General features: G+C 46.0%; 1 pseudogene across 1 annotated transcript; it reads left to right on the top strand.

The window, feature by feature from the left end:
* Positions 1-2,427: 2,427 nt before the first annotated feature.
* Positions 2,428-24,012, top strand: LOC306775559 (annotated as a pseudogene). The gene is made up of 20 exons (XR_013773148.1): positions 2,428-2,528; positions 6,281-6,323; positions 6,478-6,553; positions 6,884-7,102; positions 7,516-7,603; positions 7,700-7,852; positions 9,136-9,233; positions 9,366-9,541; positions 9,719-9,945; positions 12,493-12,642; positions 13,814-13,900; positions 14,515-15,933; positions 17,145-17,195; positions 19,415-19,780; positions 20,197-20,325; positions 22,733-22,792; positions 22,902-22,997; positions 23,381-23,462; positions 23,585-23,705; positions 24,007-24,012. The product of XR_013773148.1 is annotated as an uncharacterized misc_RNA (transcript).
* Positions 24,013-24,126: the final 114 nt, after the last annotated feature.

The raw sequence follows: 24,126 nt of genomic DNA on the forward strand, positions 1-24,126 counted from the left end.
GAGTCGGTAATGACAGCGTTGCGAGCAGACAAGCCACACTTCTCCCCGGAGGAGATGGGTTAATTAAGTCTCTTGTCATGGCTGCATAGCTGAGCCTTCCCGTGGTCCTTCGGCCGGGAGAGGAGGCACCACGCCCATCTCCGTTTCTCTCACCCAGTTTCCCCCCTCTGCTCACTGGGCTGGAACCAGCCTGACTCTGCATCCTCAAGCCTAGCTGCGCCGATGTGCAGAGCAGGGGGCTATTTTTAATGTTTCATGCCGGTTACCCCGCCAAGATTCTCTTGGGTGTCCACTCTGGTGGCAACTCTTGAGATCATGACTGTACATTTAAATATTTAACTCTACGCTGTCACACAGCATACTCTTGCTTTACGTTGACAAATGCTGCAGTCAGGGACCTACTGACCGACATGACGGGAGCTAAGACGCACGTCACAAGTATCCCTCCAGCGTCCTTTCACTCATAATGAGGCAAAAGTGACATCTTTTCTTTTTGAAGTCCTAGCCTTGAGATGTTGAGAAACGAGACAGCAGAGGGATAATACTGCATCTGTTTCCCTGGCAACTGCTTGCTCCTTCTCTCTGTCACCTCACAATGTGAGCTCCAGGGGAGGAGGCACCGTGTGTGTGTGTGTGTGTGTGTGTGTGTGTGTGTGTGTGGTTCAGTGTTAGGCCTGAACTTCACCATACGTCTTCCTCGCTCTATAATTAACAGTGACGTATCAGCCCGTGCATGAATTGATGATTTTGAGTCAACATTTCATCAACCCTATCAAATTAAAGCGGAAACTGTTTTGATGTGAGCATTCTCTTGCTTGATACAAGCAAATTTGGCTGCCGGTGCAGTGAACGACGTTCAGTTAATTAAATTACAAACCAAGGGAATTAAATTACTTAAAATAAGATTAGTGTTATTCCTTTTTGTTGATATTGAAACCCCATAGGGATGAGAACCATTTAGAGTTTTGTTAACCAGGTTTTGAACTTAGAACCTTCAAGCTGGGGGGCATGTGTTCTAACCCAATTAATGTCTTTAAACTTTTCCATTCTACAACAGCACGGGATGTAAACCCTCTGAAGCACTGACAGCAACTACCTGCATACTTACAATTATATGTTGACGTGTGGGTCCACCAATTTGGTTCAGACTGAAATATTTCATCAATTATTGGATGGATGATTGTTTGTTAACATTCATGGTCACCAGATGATGAATCCTAATGACTTTGATGATCCCCTGACTTTTCCTCTTGTGCCACCACGAGGTTGACTTTGTTTTGGTTTTGTGTGACATATTTTCCCAATATAGGATTGTCATAAATCTTGGTACAGATATTCATGTTCCTCAGAGGATGAATCTCAGTGACTTTGGTGTTCCCCTGACTGTCCGGACAATTAAGATGATTGAACGGACTAAACATTACATGCTTAACATCGGCATTGTCACTGTGAGCATGTTGGCATGCCGACGACAGCTTTTAGCTCAAAGTACGGCTTCACAAAGCTGTGAGCACGGCTGCAGACTGTTGGTCTTATTTATTGACACTGGGTGGAGTTACTTCAAAGGTAGTCAACATGTGCTCTTCTGTGTTTATATCCGGGTCATCATCAGGGAGGGATGTTGGGTGCGATGATTATTGTGAGACTGTGGTTTTGCATACTGTTACCGAATGGGATGTCAAGCATCTGAAGCACTATTGTTATTAATGGAATGTGAAATATAGTTGTTGTATTGCATTACATTTCGCTCAGATTACAATATTAGAAAAATGTATCCAGGGAAAAAAAAGATAATTGGCTACAATTAGCTTAGTACCTAAATATTGAATTGTTTCCTTCTCCAGCTCTCTAGTTTGGTAGACTAGATGTCTACCATCCAGGCTGTACACCAAGGACATACTGATCTCTGCCAAATCCAGTCTCAGGCTCTTTCAACACTGAGAGCAGAAATGCTTATTTGTGCATCCTGAAGAAATCCATAATGAAACTCTCCCTCGAATGGGAAAACATGAATGTGTCAATTGAATGTAATGGAAAGCTTCCTGAAATGTCCATATTGAACTCTGTCAATAGAAGAGTAAACCTCTGCCTACAGCACAAAGAGCAATCTCCCCCAGCAATTCACAGTCCAGTTTCACTGTCAAGTGTTTGAATCACACAACGATTGTGATGCAGCTCCAAAAGGCTGAGCTGCTTTGTTTTGTGCAAACCCAGAGAACAGAAAAGCAATCTTGGCAAAGCACAGCTGTCTAATGGGGGCTGATATTGATGAGCCAAATTCAGCCCAATAAAACTGAGCGACACCAGCAGTCGACTCTTTTGCACGTGTGGTATTGCAGAAATATAGCAGAGAATCTTTCTTCTGCATTGTCGTTGACCTTTCTTACCGCTGCCGTGTCGTACATGTTTTTGTATCTTTGCAGAAACACTCCAAAGGACAGACCCTGATGGACATGGTGTGTGAGCACCTCAACTTGTTGGAGAAGGACTACTTTGGCCTGACCTTTGCTGACACGGACACCCAGAAGGTCAGTGGACACAGTGCACCACTGTAACCTCACGGGGATGTTTCAGTGCACGAACACGTTGCTCACAGAACGATCTGTATTCCTCTCACTTGTTGGCTGGGTCGCCTCTCACTGGAGTGCATCTAAAGACGAACGGAAAATAAGTCTGGACCACGGGCAATTGAAAAACGTGTGCAGTCTTTGCAAGACGTCTGTACGAAAGTTCATGAAGAAGAAATAATGATGAAAGGTTCTCTCTACGGAATTCGACATGGCGACGGCTAAGCCGGCGGCAAGCAGCTAACGGCGCTAACGGCACAAACGGAGTAAACAACGTTTAGGACGCCGTCACTCCACAATATCGTTACATTGCAAATATCTGTTTGCTGCTATATTAACGTATCGTATATCCCGTACATAGAAGAGCCTTTAAAGCTCCCTTGACCGAAGCCAAGAGGAAAACGTGAAGAAGAGTTTGGTCAAAATGCAAGCAGGCCAGCTTCCTAGCTTAAAGCCCACAGTTATAGAAACGTTTTAAGATTGAAGCACGCCTCTGTAATGTTTACTGAACAGAGGCTAAAACATCGTGTAACAATAGCACAAGTGGAAAAGGGCCCAAAGAAAGCAATCAAACTCAGAAATGTCAGTTACACGACAATAGCTGTCTAACATTTGCTTACATGAGCCCCTGTGAGCAACAGGTCATTCCAGACCAAGTAAGGCTGTAGCAGCAAAACCCCATCATGTGTGTTGAATTCAGCATAACATTTGGGACTGGATTGTTTCAAGTCTTCTATCAAATGTTTCATGGTCTTATTTTAAGGTCAGCCAGGCTAGCTCGCTAACAGCAAAAGTATTGAGTTGGGTATGTGATTGCACAACAGGGGGACAACAGAAGAACCTCCTGCCTTTGAAGTCTAAGTCCCTTTTACCATCTGGAGCACATCCGCTGTCACTGGCATCAGCTTGTACTTACTTTGTCAGCTCACATGTTGTGACTTGGTCCGTGTCTGACGGCTTTGGATTTAGCCTGATCTCGGCCCATACAGACAGGTTAACTGGGGGTGTTAAGGAGGTTAACAGGCTTGAAGTTCAAATATTTTCCTCTCTCTGAGGCGTCGATCAATATGACGGGCTCGTCAAAGACTGCAGATTGATACGACTGCCTGGGGTCATCGCTGATCAGTAGACCAAACAAACCTGAGAATTGAAATGTCAATTCCTCTGTCTCAGTTGGGGAAGCAAGGATTTAATCTTCGCTCTTCGTGAGCGCATGTATTCCCTTCGATTGCTTTATGAACTGAGGTTGCAAGAGCGAAGCCTTGAAGAGTCCGCCATTTAAAAAGTTCCTCCTGCTTTTCTGCGGAGAAAAGCAACGCAGCAGCGAGCGCCGTGCTAATTGAGTGCTCTTTGGCTTTGGCTGATATAAGATAGATTCAGGGGGACGATAAATGCCTGCGGCTCATTAAAGTCTTTAGCAGCCTGATGAAACACTGAAGCAGCATGTGTATTTGTGCCCGTCTACTTGAGTAGGTGTGTGTGTGTGTACATGAACGTGAAGGCGCAGTTCAAATTGCCAGCTGCTCGCAGTTTGCCCAACACGGCCGCAGCATTGCACTGTGCTGTGTCAACCTCTCGCACTCCTGATTCCACTCTGACTGATGTGAGACCAGATGCCAGAATGACTGTCAGCGTAATAAGCGGTCGCTGCGAGGCATTCAGGTTAGTGAGGATTACTGTCACAGAACTATGTAGCATGCGTCAAACACCTGTTTAAGCGTGTAAACGTGAGGATCAAAGTAAGAAGTTATATTTACACCTGTTGCTCTGTGTGTAAGGGAGTATAAGTCATTTTTACTGACTTATTTTAGTTTGATTTTAGTCATGCTAGCAGCACTGAATTGCGATGTGGGTCAGTCAGTGGGCCGGTCGGTCCCTTTGGCCCAGACTTAAATATCTCAACAACTACTGGATGGATTGTCATGGCGTTTTTATACATTCATGAAACATCCTGACTTTGTTGATCCCAGGCTCAATTTTGATGAATTGCATGAAAAACGATAGTGTATTGCCATACAATTTGGTTCAGATATCCACGATGCTAATGAATCCTAATGACTTTGGACCGTTTGTCTCCATTAGCAGCACAGCTTACAAGAGTGGTAAACATTTGAATGTCCATTACGTTGATTTATGACCAAATAGCTTCTAAACGAATGACACTCCCATCAGCCTCAGCTGCACTTTGTGTTTGGTGCTAATTAGCAAATGTTAACAACCTAACACACTGAACTGAGAGGTTAGACATGGTAAACATCATACCTGCTCCTCATCAGCATGGTAGCATTAGCACTAAGCTCACAGCACTCCTGTTCCAAAGTCCCAGTGACTTCATTTCTTCTGAATGCTGAAAGGATTCTTTTTTTGTACGTTAGTACTTGTTAAACTTTAGTTGTGAAGAAATAGTAAAGCCGGGTATAAAGGCACCACACTCTGTCAATGTTCAACAATAGGATAAAAGTGGCATATTCCCAGAGATGATATCTTATTGGGCAGTCCCAAAACGTGCAAGTATGATCCAGTGTGGGGATTTCTGGGGAACTTGAGCTTAAGATCAGAGGGAAACGCATTCAGACCTTCTTCTTGCAATGTGAAAATGATTTGTGATGCTGGAGATCAATGTATGTGCGCCTTTACCACATGCAGAGATAATTAAACCTCAGAGAACAGAAACAAAGAATCACAGAGCTTCTGACAAGTGAGCTTTTTCCATTTCTAGGTAAACCAACCCAACACATTTGCTATTAGCGAGTTAGCCCGGCTGACCTTAAAGGGAGACTGCGATATGAATTCATAAGCGGTAAAACTCACCCTTGCTTAATTTAATATAGCCTACATGAGATCAATGTGCCTTGACTTTTAATTCATCTCAATTAATAGATCGTTATAGTAGTGTTTTATGAATTGATGTTTTTCATAATACATCTCATTTTATATTTATACACACTAAATAGGTACCTTTTGAGTAAATACCTCCTCTCTACCAACACAGAAGATGACCCTGATGAAAGCCATCGGTTTGTAGAAACTCTTCCAGAGCACAGACCTCCGCCAAGGCTGTTTATCAACAGTGAAAAATAACGTGTGTATCCGCCCCGTGATTTGGATCCGCTCCAATATTCAATGGCTTCGTCCTTGGCCCATAATACACCCTTCCACCAAGTTTCATGAAAATGAAGCCATTCGTTTCTTCTCCGTATTCCCGCTGACAAACCGACAAACCTCCTTGGCGGAGGTAGTAAAAGGATGAGTCTGCAGCGGTAGAGTCCATGAGCATGCAGGGAGGTAACGGTAGAGGTAAAAGTACGTGAGGGAGGTATTTCATTAGTGTCTTCATTGCCTCTAAACGGCATGATTTACAGCTTCTGTTCCGAGCGAGTCAGTGTGCACTACTGCACTACTGCACCGCTGATGAGATGCTCCAGCAAACTAAATCAGAACTTGTGCCCAGTTCACTGCACGATCACATGCGACGCGAGCAGATAAGGTAACTGGCTGGTGGTGATTTCTCTTTCTTTTTTTTTGCAAAACAATGAAGAAACAGATGCTTGAATTAAATCTGCTCAGCAGGGTAGGCTCACTGCTTTCTTTAACCATTTGGAAAGGCTTCCATTAGGAACACTTCACGGCAATTAGAGCAAAATGTGACACCGGGGTGTGCATTAGCCATGGTCCCGGTCTGCCCTGTGTGAGTTCTGCCTTCTGTCTTTCAGAACTGGTTGGACCCCTCCAAGGAGATCAAGAAGCAGATGCGCAGTGAGTGTCTTTGATGATGAAGATGATGAGTAAAGTCGCGAAAGCAGATTTCGTGGCACACGAGCCGATGCAAAGCCTTGTATTTACATTCTTTTTGTGCAATTTTCCTCAGACAGAGGTTAACCCTCCGGCTCTCGTTGTAATTTCTCCTCAGACTCTCCGTGGCACTTTGCCTTCTCTGTCAAGTTCTACCCTCCAGACCCCTCCCAGCTCACAGAGGATATTACCAGGTAGGACACGTCTTTCCCCATACGCGCTCTTACATTGTCAACAGTTGTCACTCCTCTGGCTGTGCTGTCGGATGGTCTTTAGAGGAGAAATTACACACATGTCAGTTCTGCAGATGCCTTTTTATTTTCCTCAAACACAAGTGTTCACATTGTAGCAATTTACATGGCGTATTTACCCCCGGTGTCAAAACAACCCAAATCCCTCTCCCCTTCTGGAGGATTAGACCTGGAATGCCACTAACTGCCGTGGATTAACTGCGCTGAATACTTGTCTGAGTTTGCCTTGGTTCAGGCTTGTTTGACTCCTCCCCTTTTTGTCTCATCTGACAGATACTACCTGTGTCTGCAGCTGAGGGATGACATGCTGTCAGGTCGGCTGCCGTGCTCGTTCGTCACTCACGCCCTCCTGGGCTCCTACAGCGTTCAGGCCGAGCTGGGGGACTACGACCAGGACGACCACGGCTCCGACTACGTCTGCGATTTCCGCTTCGCCCCCAATCAGACTCGCGAGCTGGAGGAGCGGGTGATGGAGCTCCATCGGAACTACAAGTACACGAACGCGACGTTGTTTGAATCCGACTTTTTAATCCATCCGCAAACCTCTGGGAACGAACGGCCGATGAGCTTTGTTGTTGTGCCGAACCCCCCCCCCCCGTCCCGTCATGCATATGGCTGATAGATGCTGTCACATTGCCGCACCATCTGTCACTGAGATGTACTGTACACAGTGTGATGTTGTGCCAGCGAGAGAACACTTTCTCAGTTACAGAGTCTTCTTCGTCACTGCTTTTTGGCATATGCCCAAACATAATGCTTGGGGGGGGGGGGGGTGGAGGATCGGGAGAATTTAAGCTATCAAGCATATTACCAAGATAATTCCTCTCCCACTGTGCAAGATTATGGCTTTATTATTTGAGGCCCGTTGATGTTGTTTACAGATATCATTGTTGTTCTGCCCACAGGGGGATGACTCCAGCAGAGGCTGAAATTAACTTCCTGGAGAATGCAAAGAAACTGTCCATGTACGGGGTGGACCTCCATCATGCCAAGGTTGCCAAAAGTTGTTTTAATAAGCATTCAGGTAGGTTTCAGGGATGCGCACTGGAAAATCACGTCTGCCTCTTTGCTGTCCCGTGTTCGCTGCAGGACTCTGAAGGGATTGACATAATGTTGGGTGTCTGTGCCAACGGCCTGCTGATCTACCGCGACAGGCTGAGGATCAACCGATTCGCCTGGCCAAAGATCCTCAAGATCTCCTATAAGAGGAGCAACTTCTACATCAAGATACGACCAGGAGAGGTACGCAGTACAGTGAAGGATGATTAACGGAGCGCTTCATCAATTTTGCACAAATTGGGGGGCAAGCATTAAATGCTTTAACCAGGCCAGGGTTTTTTTTTTCCCTCTATATTCCCCTGCTTCTAATCTTCACTATGCTAAGCTACATTGTTAGCACGAGACATGAGAATGGTATTGGTCTTCTCATCTTATTCTCTGCAAGAAGGCGAATTAGCCTTTTTCCCCCAAAATGCCAAATTATTCCTTGAAGCCACAGCCTCAGATTTTGAGTACAGTAATAGTTGTTGTTATGTCACAGCTGTTACTGTTGAGAGTCACAGCAGCAATGAACGTGCGGTCAGTTGTGCTGAGCATAGGGCCGTAAAATCCTCCACTTCATACCTTCATACCACGTTCAGGGTCGATGTCCCGGCCCTCCTCGTTGTGCCGTGCAGCGCTGCAGCTCAGACAGATAGATCGATGTAAACTTCATTTATCCCCAGGGAGAAATTCGTTTGTAGCAGCAGCAATTTACAGAGTAAAATAAAATATAACATATGGAATGCACAATATCTACAGTGCAATAAAATACCAGAACAGATATTGAATTGAAGGAATAGATTAATAAAATAAAAAAATAAGCTAGAATAGAAATAGAAATGCACAGTATATACCATGAATATAGTGGTATTTAAATAAAATGAGCAACTCGTTAACTAAACTAAACAACCTGGACAGTAGAGCCAGGATCACCAACAACAAGCAACAGCCGTGTAGCGTTGTAGTCATGTGAAGGACGACGATCTGGCCCGAGGTGTTTTATTATAAAGTCTAATAGCAGTGTGACAGAGCCGCACAGTGAGCCTGTGATCGAGCCAAAGAAAGAGTCCCTTTAACAGAGCGGCCACAGCCGCAGCCACAATAGAAGGATAAAGAGTGTAAATATAGCGCCATGAGCACGTTTAGCTCCCAGTGTCTGAACATTGGATGTTATTCTTCCTCTGCCTTGATCTGCTCCTTTCTGTCCAGTTGGCAAAATCCATGTTGTGAATGTGTTATGTAGTGGTAGCCACGCCAGCGCAGAGTAAAGACTGCTTTATTGATTGGGTTCAGTGTTCACGCAAGAATTAGACGCAGCATACTTATTGAATATTTTATGAACATATTGGGTTTCCATCAACTTCACTCAGCGTAGAAGTACTGAGGTGGCCCCCTGGCAAAAACAGAGCAAACACACCTGGTGCTAAGCCCCGCACAGCTTTCTTAACACGTCTCCCTGTCTCCCTATGCTCTCTCCCCTTCAGTATGAGCAGTTTGAAAGCACAATCGGTTTCAAGCTTCCGAACCACAGAGCTGCCAAGAGGCTGTGGAAGGTCTGCATCGAGCATCACACCTTCTTCAGGTAAGAATCGATCTGATCTCATAGATTAAGAGGTTCCCGTTCAAAGCCTATCAAGGCAAACAAAACATTTCATTGCAACCACACTTTTTATGTTGCAGTATTACTGGTTTTTTTGGGGGGTGGTTTCCACAGGCTGGTGTCTCCAGAGCCTCCTCCGAAGGGCTTCTTGGTGATGGGTTCAAAGTTCCGATACAGCGGAAGGACACAGGCTCAAACCAGACAGGCCAGTGCTCTTATAGACCGGCCCGCTCCGCACTTTGAGCGCTCCACCAGCAAGAGGTACCTGCTGTCCAGGAGCTTGGACGGAGGTGAGAGTAGCTCCTGAATAGATCTGGTTGTGGAGGGTCTGATGAGTGTATTTTATTTTACTTGTGTTCAGCTCAAGAAGTAGTCCCTCACATAACCCTGTCGTTTTTTCCCCTTTATGACCTCGGTTGAAATCTGACTCGTGTCTTGTACATATTTAAACTCTTTGCTACCAGCAGAGTTCTCGCGGCCGGTTTCAGGCACGTGCGAGAACCACGACCGTCTGTCCCACCGCAGCCTCGGTGAACAGCGGCGCCTCCGCAGCCCCTCCGTGGACGAGCAGGAGGCCGAGCTGGAGCCCAGTGTGGAGCAGGACGAGGAGGAGAGTCACCACGAGCGGGGCGAGGAGACGGGGCACCACGACGACGGTGGCAATGTCACCCCGAGCAGAAAGAAAGAGATCATGGTAGTAAAGATTTCCTGACAAACTGTGACTTTGTTTTTGTTTTTTTTGAGGAATTTCCATCATGCCTAAGTAGATGATACGATTAAATATGGTCCAAATGTATCGAGACTGTGTCACCTTGAAGACATCTCCAGCATTGGTGCAGAGAGATGACATGGACGACAGGGTGCCTGTGTAAATATGTGCAGTCCAAGCTTCTCAGGCCAAGTTATCCAGCGGGGGCGTAGCGCTGTGGTCACTTTGGTGGATTTAGCATTTACTAACTCTTCTCCCTTCACGCTAGTTCACTTCAGGCTCATATGCTTACACTGCAATGCTCGACACTAATACACTAATAATGCTGACAAACTCAAGCCGAGCTAACATGCTATGTCTTTCTTTAACTCTTGCTGGCGACCAGGAGGAGGCTGGCTCACCAGTCGACAGTAAACAGGAGGTATTCGGTGTCTGGCGATTTGGTCTCTGTCTGTCTGTATACCTGTCCGTATTCATCCACCACTAAGTACGTCTGTCGTAGTCGGATCTCATTCTCTCCGCCTGTCTTCCGCCGGCCAACTGCGGCGGTCAACGCTGTCCGTCATATAAACAATATAGTTATAGTTGTATAATATATATAATTTGCACCATGTGAGCAAGTGATTCTGCGAAGGTTGTGTCTGGATTTTTTGTCGTAGTTAAGCATCCCAGCAAACATTGGGCTGACGGTGATTGGTACAGTTGGCGAAAAGTAAAAAATATGAACGTGTAGAAAGCAGTGTGATTTGTTATGAGAAAGACATTTCTTTCACAAACCTCCTCTTTAATAATGATGGTATATTTGCATCCAAAATGTCTACTGGGATGTATTTCCAAATTTGTCTTGGCATGATAACAAATGGCCAAATCTTGCCCTCCTGTCTGTCTGCCTGTCTGTCTGCCTGCTTGTGCTCTGACTGACTGACCTTCTACCATCCTGTCTCTGCATCTGACCTCGTTCTTGCACTCTCTGACCCTGCACACTTCACCTCTCGTGCTCGCCCGTCCTCCCGCCCCAACCCATCTCTGTCAGTCGGACCAGGAGGCCAGTCCTCGGCACAAACGGGAGGTACGGGTTCCTGTCTTCAGCCCCGTGTGCTTTTGTTAGCCTGCCCCTCGGATCAAAGGATACCTTTTTTACATATTTCTTTTAGAATATCACAGAAATTTGACACGTCTGGCCTCTGAGAACAAAGAGTCCTTTCAAGTTGAAGCTTTTGAAAGTCTCAAGTGAAATACCTCTGTAACAAAGGAGAGAAAGTCTGACATTCAAAATCCTACTTAAATAAAAGTACAGAAGAATAATCAGCAACATGTGCTCGGAATCCCAAAAATAAGAGGTCCTCGTTCTGCAGAAAAACAAGCCCGGTGACTGAAAGATGCTGTTCAGTGTGGATCTGTGTTCCAGTCACTTGTTTAGCATCTACGCCGTCTCCAAGCACCAGTGTTCACCACATTTCCTCCAGTTTGTGGCCAACAAAAGTCATGTAGAATGTTGGTCAGATGTTTGCACTTCATTTTATGTGGACGTTCCAATCAGACATTTTCATTTCATCTTCAGCGATCGAGGATCTGCCCGTGAAAATGGATTGATTGAGATGAAAATATTGAAGAGAGAAATAACCATAAAAATCAAGAATGCATATTATATTTAAACCTGAAATTAAATAAGAAGTCTCGTTCTGTAAAATAGACTGAAAGTGCATTGAACTTATTACAAATAGGTAAAAGGCAAAATGTTTTTAACAAAACCATGAAATGAAATATTGTCTCTCTGCAGAGACGTCGTGCCCTACACATCATATTCTACTGACTGAGGAGAACATCTTTTTTTGGTGCACATCCGCGCAAAACAATCCCACCACAATCATTTTAATGTGATTTTCAATGAAAATGAGAATAATTTTGTAAAAATGATCATTCCCTCTATTATCGCAAATGCAATCACAATTGCAGTATCTGGCAAAAATAATTGCAATTGGATATTCTTTTCAAAATTGTTCAGCTCTCGTGTTCCAGTGGTTCCTAAACTGGGGCCGGGGTTCCTCCAGCAGGTCCCGAGGTAGATCTGAACGGGTCATAAACACATTCGCATTCGTTTTCTGAATATTTAGATGTTTTTATGCACTCTGGCACCTTATTTACATTGTAATTATTCCCATTGTGAATTAGAAACGGCATCCGTCCTGTAAGTTGAGTATCGCTGTGTTCCGTCTCCATTTCTTCATTCAGCTACTTTGCACCGAGTGCCTTGATCTTCTTAAAAGCAAAATCAGTCGGAACTGTAATTGTTTGTGGTTTCTGTGGACTTCAATAGCATCTTAAGTGCCATTGTTCTTCACGGGCCACGGCACAGAGGAGTAAAACACCAGCAGAATCTCTAGTTAACACAAGTGTAAAGCAATTCACAACTTCTCCTCTGTACACGCAGCGCTCGCCTCACATCCCTGTTCAGTCATGCGTATCGTCAGTGCGGCTGTTTTCAAAAGGATGTCGCTAACGTGTTCCTTTCTTCCACACGTTCTCCTCCAGTTCCTGGATAAGTCGAAGGACGTCTTGCTGAAGCACCAGGCCAGCATCAACGAGCTGAAGAGAACCCTGAGGGAGCCGAGCGGCAAGCATCCGTACCGCGAGAAACGTCTGTCGGCCACCTCCCCGACTGGCACACCGGAGAAGACGGCAGTGAGTAGGAGACTCGGGCCAGTGAAGGAGTGTGTGTGTGGGGGGGGGGGGGGTCACTATGGTCAATATCTCGAATCCAGCCAACTGTGATGCTTGACATCCCTTTAAAGGGCATTGATATTCCCGTCCGGCCTGCTGCCACGTCGAATTGCTGCTTGACTCGAGGCCAAACAGGCCATATTTCAGGTCAGGTGGAAGACACTTGTTTTGCGTGCTCTTTTTATATGAATTTCAAGCCTGAAGATGTGATTCGTGAGAATAGTCACGGCTATTGAATGTGTTTCCCGACAGACGGTTCAAACGTGTGTCTGCTGTGACTACTGCTCACGGGAGTAAACAGTGCATATCTGCAGTTTATTTTTGAGAAATGCGTATCATGATGTTCATTCTCTGGTGTGCCGGGATGACAATATCTCAGCGGTACTGGAGGATGACAGACGAGCAGCACAGAAGGGACGCATCTTGATGAGATTAGTCAAGTGATGTTCTTGAGATTCACTCAATGTGAGGCACTTGAGAAATAATTATCGGTTACCTTTTTTTTTTTTTTTTCCAAGGATTTTCCTTGATTGCCTGACAGTGACACAGTTTTGGAGCTTTGATCACGTTTTGGTGACGAGGCTTTCGGAGATAGAGCGCTGAGATTGTAGTCTTCTGATAGGATGCTTTTGTTTTTGCCGAGTTCCTAAATTGCCTTCAAACAATCTCCCGTCTGCTGTTGGGGACGATCAGATTATGCCCGAAGAATGTCGAGCGTAGTCTGCGGCAGAGAATGTAATCAGCCGTGCTTCTCGTTTCCTGGTAAACGGGGGGTGGTGGGGGGGGGGGGGTGGTAGTCTTCTGTTTGAGTGACAGCGGAAGGCGGGGAGAGTCTCTGTGCTCTAAGATTCAGCTCTTTGATGTTGTTACAAAAAATGGTTTGCATTGCAAATGTCTGCTGATTTGGTTCCGTGGATTCGGTGCATGCTCATCAAAAGGCTTCTACACAATAACTCAGTTAAAACCTGTTGGCGCCGATGCTTTCTGCCTCTCCCCATCTCCTCGCTTTTGCATGGAATGGTTTTATTGTGCGTCTCACTAATTCACTCCCTGTTTTTTTCCCCGTGTCCGAGCTCTAACCGCTGTTCTTCCCTCTTCTTTCGAACTCTCTCCTCTGCCTCGCGCCGGCCAGTCGGCGGGCCAAGCAGTGGGGAAGGACCCTGTTAACAGCCTCTCTGTTGAGGGTTTCGTCCAGAAGACTGTGGCGGCGTCGCCTGAGGTTGCACATTTCTCACTCTTTTCTCTTCCATGATACTTATAGCTCATAGCGTCTGTGTTTTGGTGAAATGCACTGCCTACCTAGCATCATTGTCACGTGTCTATCTCTCTATTTAGGAAAATGCCACCACATGTTGTACAACGAATCCCCAAATTCATGTTCACTTCTAGAGCTGCAACGATTAGTCGACAGAAAAATAATCTCAGACTATTTTGATAATAGATTGATCATTAAGGTGATTTTTCATGCAAACATTCTTTGGTTTTGGCCTCTCAACTATGGTCTCAAATATATTCTCTGTTTTCTATCATATTAAACTGAATATCTTTGAGTTCCTCAGTCCAAACAAGACATTTAAAGACATCCCTTTGAGAAACGGGGATGGACATTTCTCGCTATTTTCTGACATTTTATACCAATCGATTAATTGAGAAAACAATCTGCAGATTAATGGCAAACGAAAAAGAATCGTCAGTTGCAGCCCTATGATGCCTCATGTACCAGGTCTACATTTTGTTCCCTTTACTGTGATTGAAATGATTGTATAGATTTCATTTTTGTTTTGCAGCTGTGCTTGGCATGTTTAACTGTGTTTAATCTATACCAACATGTAGGGCTCTGAGGAGTGGGTATTGATTGAAAAACAAGAAACTTATCAACAGGACCATGACTGGAAGGCAGAAGAAAAGAACAGATCTCTCGCATCTGATTCCTCATGGGAGAAAAGCGAGCTGGAAAGAGAGATAGACATTGCCAAGATGATACATAAAGAGGTAACGGGTTATGACAGAAAAGAAATGAAAAGCCATATTGATGATTTTCCATCAACAAAATCGTCCAGAGAGGCAGATGAGTGCTCTGAGCCACGGCCGGCGAACAAAAGTCGTTTCGTGATTCAATTAACAGAGAACGCAGACTCCTTTCAAGACAAATCTCAAAGCAAACCACCTGAAGCCTCAGACCCCGAGGCAAACAATGTCGTGGCCCCCGGCTCTCGGCAGATAAAGGAACGCGCGGCTTCTAAACCACGGAAAAAGACGAGACCCCAGAGCTTAAACCTGGGGATGCCTGCCGAGCTCATCTATAAGAAAGGAAGCGGCGAATCCACCGAAGAAGAGAGCGAGGGCTCGGAGTCGGACAACGGTCCAGAAAAAAACTCCAAAACAGGAAATCATTGTGAGTCATCGCCCGCGGAAATGATAACGGATGATGAGGGATCAAGAAAGGATCAGTCTGTCAGGGTGTTTAAAGACGGCCAACAAGAGGATATGTCGATAGGAGAAAGCAGAGTGGACTCCACTCCAGGAGCAGAGCAGGTAAAGAGAAAAGTGAGTCCGGTCGAGCCAGCTGATGTCGATTCAGACTCGGTGAACGGACTCGGAAAGATAGAACACGATAGTTCATTGGCGGGTGTTAAAGGGGAGTGTGCGACAAAGGTGCGAGGGCGGGGCCTTATCGACAACAAAGAGCTAGCCGAGGTCAAGCTGCGACAGGTGAGGACGCACGAGAGGAAGGTCAGTAGCTCCGGGGGGGAGGACGTGGAGGGTTTCACGGGAGGACAGAGGACGTCCCTCCACCGGCTGTCGGGCAGCGGCTGCCAGTCGGAGATCTCCAGGATCGTCCCTCTCAAGCCAGAGCGGTCCAAGAGCGTAACATGTAAGGACGAAAGGGACGATACGGGACAGGACGAGCTCACACGGGCCCTCAGGAGAGAGCACCGCTGGTCGGTGGGCTCTCCAGAGGGATCCTTAGACCTCGCCTGGACTGACAACGCCGCAGCCGCATTCCATCCGGCGTTCGCGGCAGATCTGGAGGGTATCGCTAAAACAGATCATCCTGACGATGGTCACCAGTCTGCCAGAATACCCGCAGAGAGTCAGTCGTTCGGCTCAAAGATGTCTGCGCTTCCCAAAATGGCTCCCCCAGCCCCGCCGGTGAAAACACAGAAGGCCCGGGAGTCTGGGCTGATACTGCGGAACAGCCGAACCGCCGGCAGGGAGCCGAGCCTGGACGCAGCCAAGAAGAGACACTCGGTAACTCTGCTTGGCATCCGCTATTCAGTCATTGGAGTTAAAGCATCGCATGAGCTTCAGACAGACTCGCACGCCATTTTTTTTTCTTTTTTCCCCTCCCCTACGTTTTCAGTGACTTGAAACACTCATCCATCTTACCTGTCCGTGCCTGTTTGAAGAGCAGGCGGAGCGGTACCTTTGCTCCGTCAAGTCTGTCAAAAAAAAAAATAAATAATGTTTGGACATTTTCCCATACGGCAACCCGATCCTTCCCCTCCCATTGCCATCTGACACCGGCAGATTTGCTGCTTTCATTTTCACTGTTGGTATCATTAGGAGCTTGGAATGAAAGGGAATTTGACGCGAGTAGACATGACCGCTTCCATCATTTCCCACCTTTTCATCCGAGTCAAGCTCTCGCAATGTATGGGATTAAACGGGGCACGGGAGGAGGTGTTGCGTAACGACCTCGCTGGCGAGTCACAATCGCACCAAGAATCAGACTGAACTCGGGGAGTGTGGGAAAATATTAGGCGCTCATTCAAACACGTGGACCCCATTCACGCAGTCATTTTTACGGGCTTTGAAATGCACCACGGCACCTTCTATTGGGCATTTAACACTATTATTTCCCACATATGATACAACGTGATTGGAATTCAAGGTGCGTAGTGTTGCAACACTGTCTCAGTTGGTCAATGCCGCTCTGCTGAAAACCTGCTCATTGTACAATGCATGACTCTCTCTCGTCCTGCCCTCTGCTGATTCTAACGAGTCAACCTGGCTGTCGATGTTGTTTCTGTTGCAGTACGCTGCTCGCCTCTTTTCTGTCCTACAAGCTGTTTTGTAAGTCGTGCTTGAAATTTGTGCCTGAATCCATTTGGACCCGACTGGATCTAAACAGACCCGGTGGGCTTCGATTGGGTCCGGCTGAATTTCTTACCTAAACTTGGGTTTTAAGTCATTCAAAAGAAATACAAAAATACAACAAAAAACTGAATTATTCGCTACTTTTGAAATGTTTGGCCGACATATCGATTCTGAGTCGAACCATCCCGGTTTAGGTTGGGACTGAACACGCTGCCCTCATATTGTTCAGGCTCCAGTCAAGCTCTGCCGCTCAGATCTCCGTGTGTGTGGTGGTCTGTCTGTCCACTGGCCACTTCAGCTTGTGCTAACCTTCGGATGCTCTCTCTGCTCTTTTCTCTGCTCTCCCCCCCCCCCCCTTGCAGGAGCCCGTCACTACTCCCGCCATTTATGAAGAGCCATTCGCTGAATTCAAGGTTACTCATTCGCATTTAAACCCACCTTCACACGCACCTCCCATCATCCCTCATTCCTCTCTGTGCCGCTCGCAGGGTGAACTGCGCGCCTCCCACCTGACTGCACCAGTTTGTGTATAAAGAAAATAATAGCTGTAAAGGATGAAGCATGTTACTTTTCACTGGCGACTCAGCTGCAGTCATCCATCATCGTGAGTTCGACGTAGAATGTGTGGGGAGGAAAGCGAACCTCTTACGCTTGGCTGTTGCTGGAATGAGCTACTTTTTTTTTACTGCGATCTAATTACCTGGTGTCGGTGTAATTAAAATGAGCGGCAGTACTTTAAATGAACTGCCGCAGGAGCTTCATTGTCATTCAATGGTCCCCAACCTCTTTGGCTGGTGACCCCTTACAGGGATAGTTTGGGTGTTTTTGCACTGGTGTTGTATTCGCTACTTATTCGTAATCGGTGTATAACGTACAGTAGGTGGCGTTCGACACGGCCACAGTTTGGAGAAACAGGAGAACCAACACACGAGCAAAGCAACATCAGCTTCAGTGCACGCTACATGTGGAATAATCTCCGACATGGACGTGAACTGAAAGTCTACACTGTGTTTGTCAAAGGCGACGGATGGCTTTGAAGAGAGCGTAGACAAGTTTCCTCTACATGCAGCACACACTTAAACGGATGGTTGTTTGAGGTGGTCTTTCTTTTATGTGTCTAATATGTGTTGGTGCTGCCCCACGTCTCGACTGCAGGTAATACACCGACTATGGACAATCACCCCACTTCTAAATACCTGAAATATCCCTTTAAAATGAACTTTTGGAATTTCACCTTTGACCCCTTCATCACAGGTTGCATGTCGGTACTTTATTCTTTCCCTCGTTTTATTTGAAAGCTCTCAGTAACCTGTAGAGACCTGTAGAGACCTGTAGAGACCTGTAGAGAGAGTAGAGACCTGTAGAGACCTGTAGAGAGAGTAGAGACCTGTAGAGACCTGTAGAGAGAGTAGAGACCTGTAGAGAGAGTAGAGACCTGTAGAGAGTAGAGACCTGTAGAGAGAGTAGAAACCTGTAGAGAGAGTAGAGATCTGTAGAGACCTGTATAGAGAGTAGAGACCTGTAGAGAGAGTAGAGACCTGTAGAGACCTGTAGAGAGTAGAGACCTGTAGAGAGAGTAGAAACCTGTAGAGAGAGTAGAGATCTGTAGAGACCTGTAGAGAGAGTAGAGATCTGTAGAGATCTGTAGCGAGTAGAGACCTGTAGAGAGAGTAGAAACCTGTAGAGAGAGTAGAGATCTGTAGAGACCTGTAGAGAGAGTAGAGACCTGTAGAGAGAGTAGAAACCTGTAGAGAGAGTAGAGACCTGTAGAGACCTGTAGAGACCTGTAGAGAGAGTAGAGATCTGTAGAGACCTGTAGAGACCTGTAGAGACCTGTAGAGAGAGTAGAGATCTGTAGAGACCTGTAGAGAGAGTAGAGACCTGTAGAGACCTGTAGAGAGAGTAGAGATCTGTAGAGACCTGTAGAGAGAGTAGAGACCTGTAGAGACCTGCAGAGACCTGTAGAGAGAGTAGAGACCTGTAGAGAGAGTAGAGACCTGTAGAGAGAGTAGAGATTATTTTACCTATTTTACTTCATATTCATAGAACATAATACCATAAAGTAATGGTATAATACCTAGAAAATGGTAATACTGCACTCCTTGATCATCTGCACAGAATGCTCTCAGTATCTACAAACATGCTTTAATGTTCAAGAAACTTTATTATTATCCGAGTACTGTGCGTCTGAATATCCCTGTCTCTAACTCAACTGAATTATGAATATGTTGCTTCATTAAGATGTGTACTCTATTAGCTCTGGAAAAAAACAGATTTCAGAATCACTGCAGAAGAAGCAAAGACTGGAACACTTCCTAATTTCTTGTCGTAGACATATTTTCCTTTACTTTTTCTAATTAACAGCCGCTGTTGTAATTAAAAACACATTTGTTATAAAACTTTTGATTTCTGATGCGACTGCACGCCCTATGATTTGTTTTACTGTATATTCAGGATACATTGCATGTACGATGGCTCTGATTGTGAGTCCTCCATGAATCCCAGCAAACACGAAACCCTCAAACACACACGGGCGATACCTCCATCCCATCCCATGTCATCTTCGTCGTCCCTCCGTCTGCAGTTTTGTAACCTGCGAGCGGTGCTCCTTTACCCTCTGTACCCGCCCCAGAAGGAGCTCGGGGACAGGAGGCCTCAGCCGAGCCTGGCCTCGGAGGAGGAGGAGGAGCAGGAGCGGGACACGGTGGCCTGCATGAGGGAAACCCACCTGGGCATCGAGCGCAAGTGCTCCAGCATGACGGTCAGCTCCACGTCCAGCCTGGAGGCCGAGGTCGACTTCACCGTCATCATGGACCTCCACTCCGGGGCCGAGGACTTCTCGAGGTGCATGTCGGAGATGGGAGAGAGGGAGCGACAGCCCGAGGTGGGCCGGGAGGACTTCGAGGAGACCTCCAGGTTCTACTCCGCCCGTCTCATGGGCTCCCGGGACAAGTCTCCCATGGAGGAGAAGTTTCCTGAGGAGGGAGCACATCACGAGGTAGACGGATGAAAGTCATCATCACCCACTGGATTCACCCTGCCTGCCTGGACTTGGTGCCATACCTGCAGCTTTTTTGTTTTAAAGCTATTTTTTGTTGTTGTTGTTGGATCATTTCCCATTGTTTGAATTTTGTGAAATCCTTTTCATGCTTAATTTTGTCCCACACTCGATGTGTTATTCTGTTTGTTGATGCATTCATTGATGGATTTTTCACCCGCTTTATTTTTTGTCAGCGTTTCTTTTAATTCCCCCTCCGCTGCTTCGTCATTTGCATGCTTTCATCAAGCTGAACAATCCAATAAATAAAAGTCGTGTGCCGGTGCTGCTCCGAAGCAGTTTGTCTTTTTTCCTTTTCTGTCACGGAAATGCTGATTGTTGTTTGTCTTCAACGCCGCTGTTGATATTTCACACAGCCTCCCGTGGCAAAGAAGGAAGCCAGTGCTGTGAGCATGGCCCACATGCTGAAGAGGGCCGACTCCAAGGTTGAGACGCATACAAATGGATCGGAGGTCCACCCCAGCATCGTGAACGTCTCGCCGCAGGTAAAGCAGCAACAGGACGAGAAGCAAACCTTACTGCAATTATCTTCAATTATCAATATACAAGCAAATGACTTAACGGGGACAAAAAATAAAGGCAGCAGACGTGTGAATTTACAGCAACACGACATTTGTTGAAGGAATAGTTTGACGTTTTGGGAAGTACACATTTTAGCTTTCTTGCTGAAAGTCATATCTGTCTGTTCAATACAAAGCTACAGCCTGAAAGTAACAAAATCCACCTTCTGTAACCTCGGAAACTCACTTATTACGTTTGTTTTTCTTCATCTGTACAGAAACCAAGCTGTAAAAACCGGTTATGGTTTTAGAGGAGGTTATGTGCTGGATGATGTTTTTGGGCCGAGCGGCTGGTTGCCTGGCTTTTTGTACGGATTTCGCAAAACAAGACATAAAAATGTAATTAGTGAGCTTTGGAGGTGCTGGCAGGCGGATTTGGTCACCAGTGGACAGAGCCAGCCTGTTTCCTGTCTTTATGCTAAGCTAAGCTAGCTGGCAATAGCTTCTAATGCATCAAACGGGCACAACTATCGATCTACTCGTTTAACAATTTGGCAAGAACAAGCATTTATCCCAAAATGTCCTGTGTGTGTGTGTGTCTATTGTTTTGCTCTTGTTCATTTTCTCAATGTCATGTTTTAGATATTACTTGCTGATACAATTTTAAGCTACAGCACAGAGAGTGAGTGACGGTGCTCGTCATCGGGTCTCTGGAGTCCGATTAGAGTAGGAAGCCTTTTCTTTGGGCCGCAGTGCCATGAAGCCCACATTCCCCAGACGGATGATGAAAGCAGGTGTGAATCCCATTCATCTCCGGAGGCAGAAATGTGAGTGCTGGCTGGCGGTCCCACAGGTGCCTCATTAAAATGTAGCTAATCGCTTCGGGGCTCTTCAGCCATTCAGCTTGTGGTGCGAATGAACCCGGGCAATGATGTCGAGTGGGTCCCTTTGAAGTGCCAGATCATTCTCATGTCCAACGTGTGTGTGTGTGTGTGCATCTGCAGCAAGTGGAGGATGACGTCATCGATTAGACAGAGCTCTCCAGCACTAACATAGTTCAGCCAGCAGAGGGAGCCATGTCACGCCGGTAGAGCACAGAGGCTGTGATGTGATGTGAGTGGCTGCCTCAGACTTTGGGAGGCTTCGCCACCAGACTGCAGTAAAAAGGAATTTGTTCATCTTGAGGATTGCCTTCATGAACAACTCATGTTTCCACAAGCTGCTGTTGGTTTGCTTGTCAGTCATGGTGGCTGTGACATGTGTTGTCAATGCGTTTAGGCAACAACGTGCTCAGACTTCTGAAGAGAATGTGTCGTATTTAGTTTCTGTTTTTCAATTCATTCTTCACTTGAAGAATTCAGGTTGATTCAGTTGCTTTTAAGTGAGTATGTGAAGCGTTTGAAGGAGAAAATAACACATTCTCCCTTCTTTTGTGCAATCGTTTTCAAAAGCAGTAAAACACGCTCTCGCTGAATTCAATCCAGGAATCTTGCTGTTGCTGTGCAGCGCCACCTGGTCCTTCCAACTTGTCTTATATATCGTGGAATTATGACAAAGTCCTTTATTTATGAACATACTAATTCCCCTTCGGAAATCAATTCAGTCATTTTATTCTGTTGGCAAACGTTTCACTGATCATTGCCGTGTCACTGATTATTACTGTTATTGTATCACTTTACTTTCCTAGACTAGGGTCTATATAGCGACCACCATCTGGATCTAAGCTGCTTTTGAGTATACAGTGTGCACACATGGGATATAATAGAAATATAAAAAGTGTAAAAGAATAGACGATATCAGACAGCATCATGCCAAAAAGGATCATTTTTTTGAGTGCGCTGTTAGACGCTGTTGCTGTTCCATTGGTATAAAATGATACTACATGATGTGTACTGCCAAAACAGTATACTCAGACCATGTTTATGTAATATGGATTTGGGTCCCAATTACTTTTCCCAATCAATATTTCTACACCCCAAAGAAAATGATCACATGACGGAGTATCAGCTGGTGATCATGGTGGAGCATTCAGCAGCTAAAAGGAAGGACACAATTGAACTTGCATTTGTCGAGTGACCAGGGATTTCAAATGAAATTCATGCCGATGCTGCTCCATATCTGCTGTTAATAAGGAACTGCTCGTTATGTTTGCCACAACCAGTTTATAAGGTGACGATATGTCTGTTTGTGCTTCTAGCTTTGTCTGCTTCTCTGTGTCAAAAGAACGCACGTCCTTCTGTGTGGCTGCCGTATCAGTGATAACCGATGCGTATTTCTGATACGCTGATTGAAGCAATGCTTCTGTGCGTCATCGCCCGTTGCGTTTCTTTCATGTGGCCGGACTTTGTTGATACAATGAAGTTAATAAAGACTATTCTTCTCTCTCCTTCAGAACTTCGGAGACGTCAGCCCGAGGGAGGCTCCTGCTGCCCTTAAAGAAAATGGCTCCCCTGTAAGTATCTTTACAGAGGACATACATCTGTGTGTGTGTGTGTGTGTCTGCATGTGTGTGCGTGTCCCTCCATGCGTGTATGACTCTCCTGCTATCGAATGTGCTGTAGGTAAAAGCCGGGACCCAGGGGAGGGAGTCTGTTGTGTCCCCGCTGACCATCACCGCTGAGAACGTCACCTCAGCAACCACAACTCAAGTTACCAAGGTAACACCTCATCTGTTCCCATGGTTACAGTGTAGTGACTGGAGCTCGGAGTCAGCCCACCACATCTGTGTCTTTTGGTTTCATCCCTCGTTGTCGTGATGTGGGAGTGGATGACCTGAATCGGATAGATGTAAATATTTGTATGGATTTATCGGCGGAAGGATATGTTTGTAAGATTGAGTTGACACAAAATACAATGTAACAGGCTTTACATGAATACAACAATAAGTGTCTCTTCTTAGAAACATATCTCATGCACAAAATACTGGAAATACTGAAAAAACCGAAGTCTTTGATGACTTATTTTGTCTTCCATGAACTGACAGTTTGAATTGTTGGGAATGAGTCATTCAATTTCATTTTTCTCTGTATGTGTTCTGCAGACTGTGAAAGGAGGCTACTCGGAGACCAGAATCGAGAAAAGGATTATCATCACAGGAGAACGATGATGTGGACCAACATCAGGTGAGAAGGAGAATAACCGAAATACTGCAACACACACTACCGTATGTTCAAGAAGTCACAAGGCACAGGGAGCTCATATGTGAGGGTTCTGACCCATGTGCTGTTGCCTCATGTCCCTCCAGGCCCTCGCCATGGCCATCCAAGAGGGCCAAGCAGCAGCACCCCGACATGCTGGTGACAAAAGCAGTGGTGATCAGGGAAACGGAGTCTCCCACTGAGGAGCTGCAGCAACAGCAAGCAGAGGTACGTGACTCCTAGAGCGTCACTGTATCGGTCACCACGATCGCGTCGCTTCGTGTGATCGGATCGATTATTGAACGGGTTTAGCGGGGGCTCAGGGGGCCCAAGGGTTCAGAGGATGTCATAACATATGTCATCGTAAAGTATGTCATTAAAAAGTCATATAGTGTGTCATAAACATCATAAAAAAGTCGTAGTATAGTATAGTTGATATTTCGGGTGGTATTTACCCATCGTCTGATGTCCATCCTTGTCCATAGCGCTGTGATGACTGGTCTGTGTTGCTGTTTGTCTCGTTTTGCAGTCCTGATCGGCCATGGTGGCTCCTGAGACGGGGCAGGGGGGACAGGAGAGCATCCTCCAGCTGCGCCTCTCCCGGCCTGCTCCCCCCCCCCCCCCCCCGCAGTACGCCACCACCCAGACC

This window comes from Melanostigma gelatinosum (genome assembly GCF_949748355.1).
Source record: "Melanostigma gelatinosum genome assembly, chromosome: 3".
NCBI classification, from domain to species: domain Eukaryota; kingdom Metazoa; phylum Chordata; class Actinopteri; order Perciformes; family Zoarcidae; genus Melanostigma; species Melanostigma gelatinosum.